The sequence below is a fragment of the Talpa occidentalis genome, unplaced genomic scaffold, assembly GCF_014898055.3.
Source record: "Talpa occidentalis isolate TD23 unplaced genomic scaffold, MPIMG_talOcc4v2.1 talOcc4.13, whole genome shotgun sequence".
NCBI classification, from domain to species: domain Eukaryota; kingdom Metazoa; phylum Chordata; class Mammalia; order Eulipotyphla; family Talpidae; genus Talpa; species Talpa occidentalis.
The window spans coordinates 76461090-76470934 of record NW_023601322.1 but is presented as its reverse complement, the minus strand read 5'-3'; positions in this window follow the sequence as shown (position 1 = coordinate 76470934).

Below are 9845 nucleotides of genomic sequence, written 5' to 3'. Positions count from 1 at the left end.
CTAGCAGTGCGCACTGTCGGACCCTTGGCAAACTATTATCTCAGACAGAGAAGGGAGAACATCACCTCCCCCCAAAAGGTTTGCCTAATAGATCAATAAAAGCAATACCTGACTCACAGTAAGCAGTTTTGTATTTAATGACAGCTGTTTTCACTATTTCTGCTGTCTTACTGACACCCTTAAGTTGCCATGTATTTCCTGCAGAAACCTGAGGACATGGTACTGGCCACTGAAGTAGAATCAAGTCCCACCCTTCTCTTTCTCCTAGAATACCCTTCCTTAAGTCCCTCAACCCCATTCCTGTCTCTTTCTTTTTTCAATATTGCCCCCACCACCCTCAGATTGTCTTATGAAACAAAAGGACTTTTCTTCCTATTAGTCAGTCTTTGCCCTATGGGAGTGTCCTATCATTTTTTTCGCATTCATCTTGAAGACACTTGAGAGTACATTAACATGCAGCTTTACTACATAATAAAATCATTGTGTGCAAAAAGTTTTTTAAGAATATTTGTAGTCCTTGACTTTTTATTCCTTCAGTTCTAAAATAGCTTCTAGTGCAATTAAGAACTGAATGAAAGAGAGACAAAGGCCCTAGGGACTTTGTGAGCAGACCTACCTTCTCCGTGGACACACCTAGGGGCAACTACTTGCTATTAACCTGTTTTTAAAGCTGGACTGCTCAATGCTCACTTCTAAGATGTTCAAAACAATTTCCTATCTCTGCTACACATGGAAAACATCTGTGCTGCATTAGGAGACATCTGGCTGTCCAGTTAAGGTGTCCTAAAGGTACTAAGCACTGGTACCACAGGCGTGTGAAGCTGTTCACCTGAACTCCTAGTCTTCCTACCCCCATTTGTTTGTTCTTCTCTCCTGCCCAGGCAAGCACCTAGTATCCCTCTGTTCTCATCTATGATACTTTCAGTCACATGTATTTCAATATGAACGACCTTGTAATGTTGCTATTGTTCCCAAGCCAATCTTCACTGTTAGCCTTCAATGTAACTGGAGAATGTTCAAGATAGCAGCATAGGAAGATCCTGGGCTCATTTTCTCCCACAAACATAAAACACACAGCTATCTATGGAATAATTCTCTCTGACAAAGATCTGAAAACGACCTGAACAACAACTCTACAAAAAGCAACATAAGGACCAAACCAAATGGGTAGAAGGAGACACATGATTTTTCCATGAAACCATACCCCTAAGCCAGAGACCACAATCAGGAGGGCATTCACAAATATGGGTTTATTGAGAAGTGAGGGGTTCTTGGCCCTTATCAAGCATCCCGACCATTGCAACCTGCACCAAAGAGACAGAACCCCCCGAAACATCTAGCTTTGAAAGTCAACAGGGCTTGTGACCATGAGACCCAAAAAGTGGTGAGGAATGGAGAGAATGTGCCTACGGGAAAGTGCAGACTTACTCACCCTGGGGCCCAGGAGCAGTAGGAAAAGCAAGGAGATTTACTAGCCAATCTTAAAGTATCTGCCAGGGGAGAAGGATTTGCAGGAACTTCTCCAGGATCATAGGCACTAGTAGGTGACTTTTTGGTACTTTTGCCTTACCTTACTGGTGCCAGAGCTGTTTTAGTACAGAGTTGTCTTAGTACACACCGTTTTAGTACACCCTATCTTGTGAGCCTGAATGCACACTGACCACACCCCACCACATCACCGAATGAGGTCGAGCTGGCCATGCATCTGGGAGCAGGTCACTGTACCACTAAATGCAGCTTCAAGATCTGCTGCAACACTGCTCAACATGACTGCTCTGCTCAGTGTAGCCAGAAAGGGTGTGTACACAGAGCAGGGAACATTATCTTTGGAACCCAAATTCTTGCTTTAGGGGGACAGTTACATATTACCAGGTCTGGAGGTCAGCTTACTTTAAAAGCAGATACCTGAGAAGTTGGCCTCAATCCGCCTGAAATCATGTGCTCAAAGTGATCCTTCTATTTAAATTGTCAGATCTTTGCAGACCAACCCTACCCCCACAAATTATCAAGGATGAGCTATCAAGATCTATGAAGAATAGGTCTTCTTAATAGGTGATATATCAACAATGATCCAGACTGCCTAGTTTGGATAACCACAAAGTTTCAAGAGACGACCAAAAAGTAGTGCAAAGTAGAACATAAGCTTTAACACCTACAAAAGGTCATTCTTTCAAGATTGGGAGACACCTTTGCTTTGCCTAATACATAGTAAATGGAGCAGTCAGTATGGAAAATAGTGTGGAAATTACTCAAAAAAATGTAAAGTAACATATGATCCAAAAATTATACTTTGGGTATTTACCTGAAGAAAATGAAAACATTAATTCAAAAATATATACTGAAGCAGTATTTACAGTAGCTAAGATTGAAAAGAACCTAAGAATCCATCAATAGAGGAATGAATAAATATGTGTATGTGTATATAAAAGTGTATACACACACTATAACAGAATATATATTACATAGAGAATATACACACACAGGAATATAATTCAGCCACTAAAAAGAATGCAATCTTGCTATCTGCAACAACTGCTCAAACAGAAAGAGACGAATACCATATGACTTCACTAATATGTCTAATCTAAAAAAGAAAACAGAGGGCCTCCATGGTGGCATAGGGTTAAAGTTTCAGTGCCTTCAAGCTATCACCAGCCACTGCAGCATGAGTTCAATCCCTGACCAGGGCGCTAATCCACATGGTGCAGCAGACCTCTCCTCTTGCCTGCTGCTCCCCTCAGCAGTGTATTTCAGTAGATTGGTCTGTTCTGCTTCCCACTCTGTCTCTGGTAAATCCCCGCACCTCTGGCCTACACCTTAGTTCTTGTACTCATAAATAAATAAAATATTAAACAAAAAACAGGGCCTCCCTCCTGGCGCAGGTGGTTGAGCACCGCACTGTGAAATTGTCCGCAGCCTCTGCAGCACGGGTTCGATCCTGGCCAGCTGGCGAGAATCCCATATGGTGCGGCAGACCTCTCCTGTCTCACCTGCTGCTCCCCTCAGCAGTGTATCTCGTCAGTCTGCCTGTTCTGCTCCCCGCTCTATCTCTGGTGAATCATCTCACCCTCCCGCACATCTGGCCTGTACCCTGGTTCTTGTAGAAATAAATCTTTTAAAAAAAAACCCACAAAACTAAACTAAAATCAAAGGGAAAACAGACTGGGGGTTACCAGAATAGAGGACTGGGGCAGGAGAGGGGTGAAAGGGATCAGGAGTAAAAACTTCCAGTTACAAAATAAGCCAAGGAGGGCCTCCCTGGTGGCACAGCGGTTGAGCGCTGGGTTGCGAAGCTGCCCGTGGCCTCTGCAGCGCTGGTTCGATCCCCGGCTGCTCCCTGGCCACCGGAGGAGGGTTCCACATGGTGCGCAGACCTCTCCTGCCACCCGCTGCTCCCCTCAGCAGTGTGCCTTGGTCCTTCTGCCTGCTCTGCTCCCCGCTCTGGCTCTGGTGAATTCTCTCACCCTCCCGCACTTCTGAATGTACCCAGTGCTTGTATGTATGTATGTATAAATCAATCAATCAATAAATCTTTAAAAAAATATTAAAAAAAAAATAAGCCAAGGAAATAGAATGTACAGCAAGGGGGTGACAGTCAATGATGCAGTATTACAAATCTGAAAATTTAAAAGACAGAAATACTTGTTATGATTATTTTGCAATGTGTACAAATGAAGAAAGAATGTTGAATATTTGAAACTAAAATATTCTATATCAATTATACCTCCATTAAAAAAATACAACCCTTGGTCATTAATTATTATTATCCTCAACACTATTTTACTCACTTTTTTTTCCTAAATTGGGCTAAGAAAGTCTAGGCTCCATATATTCCTAAAATTAAAAAGCTAAGCTTCAATCAAAAATCTTTCCCAGGTTCTTTAGACGATGCATTCCTCCCCCTTCCTTCGTTGCCTTTTTTTTTTTTTCCTCTTTTAAGTTAGAGGTCTCAAATTAATCTAAGAGGTCTCAAATTATCGTGGCAATTTTCTAGAGAAAAAAAATCCAACTGTATATATTCTTTAAAAGAGCTGCCCTCACATTTAAAAGTAGTATGAAAATTCTTTCTTATATAACCCAGTGTGGCTTATTCCAATCATCTTCATGCTGCTGTCACCTAGTGGAGAGTCTGATGTGTGGAAAGCAAAGAAAAAGGCATCCTTGACAACTCCCTTATTCAGAGTGCACTCCTGCCATCTGGTGGTGTGTCTGCCCTTCACTCATGAAAAATATTTTACCAAAAGGACATTCTGCAGATGATGGTCTAAATATGCCTCTGGGATCAGAATCAGTGTGACTGGCTCGCAAGAGCTCCGACTGCCCAGTCCTGCACCATGAATTTGGATACCCGCTCATGTTGCAAGAAATGAGGTTAAAACTGGTCTAGAGTCATGCTGACCCATGGCAGCAGAAGTGGGAGCACCAGCTTCAGACCCTACTCCACAGTGTAAGCTGAAGTTAAACGCAGAATTCTCTTCTTAGTGAGTCCCATTCCAAATCTCCTCAAGTTGTTAACAATTTTAGGGATATTAAATGAGTTATGGCTTGTATCAGATTTGGAGTGGGACGAGTTTCTACAGTTTGAGCTCTGTATTGAGAGTATATTTTGGTATTTCTTAATTCCTCTTTTTCATACACCCACTGTTTATTACCAGATTTTTAATTTTCTCCTCTTATAACTGAAAACACAAATTTATCATGAATGAGAACTAATTTTGAAGAGTGGAATTAGTTGAGGCCATTAAGTCTCACCCCTGAGGATTTCCACTTACACACCTAGAGTCTAATAGACTGCTTTTTGGAGGAAAGATAACTTTTACAGTTCCTTCCAAATAATCACTTAGTCCACTGGAAGCCAACTTAAAGAGAGAATATTCAACCAAAATAAGCAATTTTAGAAACTGAACACAGCTTTCTGCCAGAGCAGTTGTTCTGTTTTCATTTTACGGACACTATGAGTCATATGTCTGGTCAAGCTGCCCTCTTTGTGCAGACTGCTGGAAAATTTCATGCCCAAATTAGGAGCCCTCTTCTCAAGTATAGAGCACCTTCCTCAAGTGCTTTTCAGGTCCTGTCTTCCTTCATGACTCTGTTAATAATATGTCCTTTTTGCTTTATTTGCCTCCCGCCTCAAATATATCTCACAGGGGTATACATTTTCTCAGTGCCTTAAACCTACTGTATGGAGTATACAGGGAATTGTAAGTAGGTACTTATTATATATGCATGTAATGAATGTCAAAACCAAATACAAAATGGTATTTCAAAAGAAAAAAAATGAAATTAAAAATCTTTTGAGCAAGTCATTTTTAATATAAAATGTCCCGACTAGATTTCTTAGGCCTGAAAAAATGAGATTCAAGAAGCAGTGTTACATATACTTATTGTTCTCAAGTTCCTCACAAAGCAAAGAAGGAATTCTTCTGCTAATTAAAATCTTGTTAGTTTTTCCCAACTATGAAATAAACATTAAAATTCCTCACATTTCAATTAGTTTCAAGGTTGCTGAAACACTGTTTAGATAATTACCTGGATAATACAACAATTGCTCAAGGCCAGATTCCAAACTGCATTGGCCAATATAAATGAAATAGCGGTAAACTGAGCTTCATTCTAAAAATATTATTTTCAGGGCTAAAATATCTAAATCAAAACAATTGCTAAGAGAATAATTTCACTTTTTTTCTTGCTATCTTTAAAAAAATATGACATTCATAAACCCTTTTCATGATTTCTGAAATAGATTTTAAGTTTTATTTTGCTTTCTATTCTCAACACACAAATACACATCTTTTAGAATCACTTTTCGACTTATACAGGATCCAGTGGATGCCTGTGGACAGCTGCCATCTCCCTACATGTCCCCATATTACTGATCCTCTCAGTTGGCCTTCACTTGCATTGCCTCAGGCTGACACAAATACAACAGACATAACCATGATTCCTAGGCTCATAGTTCTAAAGCCTTCCACCTCCACAATCCCACTCATCTCGATACTCTTGTGAGGTAAGTGTACAATTTAAGTACATACACTGTTGTGTCTAGAATGCCAGGAAACCTGAATATCATAAATTGCACCATTTTTAAGTTGAGGTTCACATTGTCTCTTTGTAAGAAAAAAAAAAAAGCAGCCTTAGACCCTGTGATTTAGAATACTCATGGATTCATTGCTTTCTTAGTAAATAATGTTAACAGAATGTCCTTCCCTTATCACAGTGTTGCAGAGTACAGAATCTACTTTCTCCAAACTTGCCTCAGCTCATTCCTAAATTTATGTAAGCTCCAGGAATTGCCAACTCCCCCGGAGTCTGGACTGGACCTAGCTCCAAAAGAGGTGACATCTGACCTACTTTGAAAAGTGGGTTGAGAATATGCCTTGCAGAGTTCAGGTCCACATCAGTTCAGGGACATTCCTGGGACAGATCCCTCTAATGCCAACTCTCTAAATCAGCCAGGTGAGGCACCAAGGCTCAATTTGGCAACATCAAAAGTGTTGGCTTATGCGCTTTTATCATCTTTATTGTCTAAAAAATCCATTTTTTGTATTTTACACTGATAAAACTCTGCAAAACAAGAAACACCACCACCGAAAACAAGCAACAACAACAACAACAACAACAACAAAACAACCAAAGAAAAACAGGGGGGAACAAGCTGAAAACAAAGGCTCATTTGAATTTTCCTGTACGCTGGAGCTAACCTCTCACCACCAGATGGCACCAGGATGCAAAACACAGCTGGCATAACTTGAGGAACGTAGTTTTTTAGTGTCAAAACCCAGAAATCCTGTCAAATGAGTGGAGAGCTTCTAAAGAATAGGAGTGATTAACTGTTCTGATTACACCCTACAGTGTGGAGCAGTGGGACTGTGGAGATTGTCAAGAGGGCATCTGTGGAGGAAAAGTGACAGTAATTGGGATCCCACACTGAGAAGGCTTCAGACCAGGGCAGTTTAAGCTACACACTGAGAACTCATTAACCAAGTCCTCCACTGTGTCTTTACTCAAATTGTGGTTCATGCTTATTAACAAATACAAAATTCCAGGCAATTTGACCCCTGCAATGTTTTAAAAAAATGATCTTATTCAATAGGTATTTTATGTTTAAAAAGTTGAAGAATCAGTACTGCATTTTGAATGTTAGAAATATGTTTAGAGTTTGAAGAAAAACAGTGAAAACCTCAAGCCTCATGAATAAAGTAATAGTGATTTCTTGCACATCAGCAGGATTTTTGTGAGTCAGAGGTTAGCTAGAAAGCTAGTCACTTCTATCTACAGCTGGTTTCTGGGTTATAGAGTCAATGCTTCTGCCCTCAAATTTGTGTAACAGTTTAACTCCTACAGTCACCAACTTGAAACTTCCAATCTGCCTCTAGAGTAGTAGTATTGGGGTAAATTCCATTCAATCAGCCATTTATCAGGATTGCTAGTTCAGTCTCAATCAAGTTCAAAGCTTTGGGCCTCCCTGGTGGCACAAGGGGTTAAAGCACAGCACTGTGAAGCTATCTGCAGCCGCTGCAGCACAAGTTCAATCTCTGGCCAGCCAGAGAGCTACCCATATGGTGCAGCAGACCTCTTCTTACTCACCCACCGCTCCCCTCAACAGTGTATTTCAGTCAGTCTGCCTGTTTGTTCCCCATTCTGTCTCTGGTGAATCCTCTCACCCCCTGCCCCTCTGGCCTGTACCCCAGTTCTTGTATGTATAAATAAATCTTAAAAAAAAGTTTAAACTCTTGAGTTTCTTGCCCCCTTCTCTGAAACTCAGGCTGTCACAGGGTATGCAGGGAGAGTGTGATTCCTTTTATTGTTCCGTGGCACCTATCCTGTGTGTTGCTGGCTCCTGCCGGTGAAACAGTGGTTACCTGCATTGTGCTGGAGTTGCCAGCCATCAGCTCCTCTTTATAGTTCACATATATATCACTGCAGTGGGTTATCGCCTTAATCTTTTGGCCAAGTGGCTTCTGGGCATGGTTATCAGCTCATTCTCCTAGCTAGTTTCCACAACTTACTCTGAATGTACAGGAAGAACACGGACCCTCTTCCAGCCAGGGACTCTCAGGTAAGATGGTGCCCTTCTATCCAAATACACCACTGAATCTTCTCTACTGTTATCTCCAGTACTTGTACGCAATGCTTCTCTGAGGTTTCTATTCTCAAACTACAACCAAAAAAATGGCAAATTTGTTTCCACATTTCTCAAACTGCACTTTTCTCCAAGGACCCACTTACATTTCCTTCCATTTGCTTCTTCACCTATTACTACTGGAAGGAAGTCAGACCTTTATTCTTTATTCTTCCCTGCTTTGAAACAACCTTCCTTAGCTATGTCCTGGAGCTTGAATTTTTAATGTGATTCCAAGGCAGACAGAAAATCAGTTTGATCTGTTATTGTCCCACTGAATCTGTCTTATTTTGTGATAAGAGCGGCATCTTTGAATGATAAAATTTAGATGATGAGTCCTTGCCATCTGTCAAGGAGTTTGAGATAGAAGTCAGATGAGATGGCAACAGGTAGCACAGGGAAAGAAAAAGGAATTTGAATTAATGGTTGGTTATTCCTTCCCATTCCATGTGGCCGTATATGCCTGTTTCTATATTTTGATTCTGGTAGCACATAAGCAGATCCATAAAGGTGTTAAAACCTGAGAGGTTTACAAGCGGTTGAAACTAAACACAAATGTTTAACATTTATTATATTCTATTTATCTATTTGTCTCTCTTTTGAATGGCAAATGAAAACATTCTCAGAAAAGTTCTGTCACAAATAGCTTCTATGGGTAGGTTTAAATGAGCTGCCATTTAAAGTAGGTGAAGACTGAGGTTATTTAAAGCAAATATTCTGGTATATTTTCTTAAATTCTATAAAATATTAACAAATACAATCTCACATCTAATTTACAGGCTCATTAATCTTCGTATTTTTATATACTTTGTAGGAACCCATTAGATTTCATTTGATACTTTTTTAATTTTTTTAATTTTTTACATCATGGTTTATTTTTCAATAATATTTGCTTCCCCCACCCCCTCAGGTGTAGTCCCCATAGAGTTTCCTTCCCCAATGCACCCGTGCACCATCACCTCAGTCCCCTGTGCTCCTCCCTCCCTCCCTCTGGTCCCTCTCCCTCCTCCTTCCCTGCAGCATGTCTCTGATTTATAATTGTCTGTTTTTGCTTTGTAGTGTTTTGTACTGTTGTTTTTTTTTTTACAGTGATGTCTTATCTGGTTTCCCTATATTCCTGATGTAAGTGAAACCATCCAATATTTTTCTTTTTCCTTCTGGCTTATTCCACTGTGCATAATTCCTTCTAGCTCCATCCACGTTGCTGCGAATGGCAAGATTTCATTTGATACTTTAAAATAATTTTCTTTTCGTTATCTTATCTAAAAATGCTCTGAAGTTGCAGCCTATGTATTTGTTATGTGTTCATTGATTCCTTAATGCTTACATATGCATCACACTCAGAAATTGAATTCTATGTCTTCACATCCTCTCCTTTAAAATATTTTCTGGAATTAAGTGCTACTAATGTTTGAATAAAAAAGAACAGAAATTTTAACAGAAATTAAATATGGCCCCTGTCTTGAGTTTTATGTTTTCTTATTGAGGAGGAAGAGAATGGGAATAAAAAGGACTTTCCCTTCAACTGTATAAAGTATGGGTATAAAGAAAAATATTAAAAAATAAAAATGCATGTTAAACATCTAGAACCAAACAAGTATAACACTGTTTACCACACAAAGGCATGTTCTGGCAAGTGTGACAAGAAATTATACATGAACAGATTTTTTTAATTAAAAAAGTAACAAGAACAAAAGTCAACATCACTTAACACCATCTATCC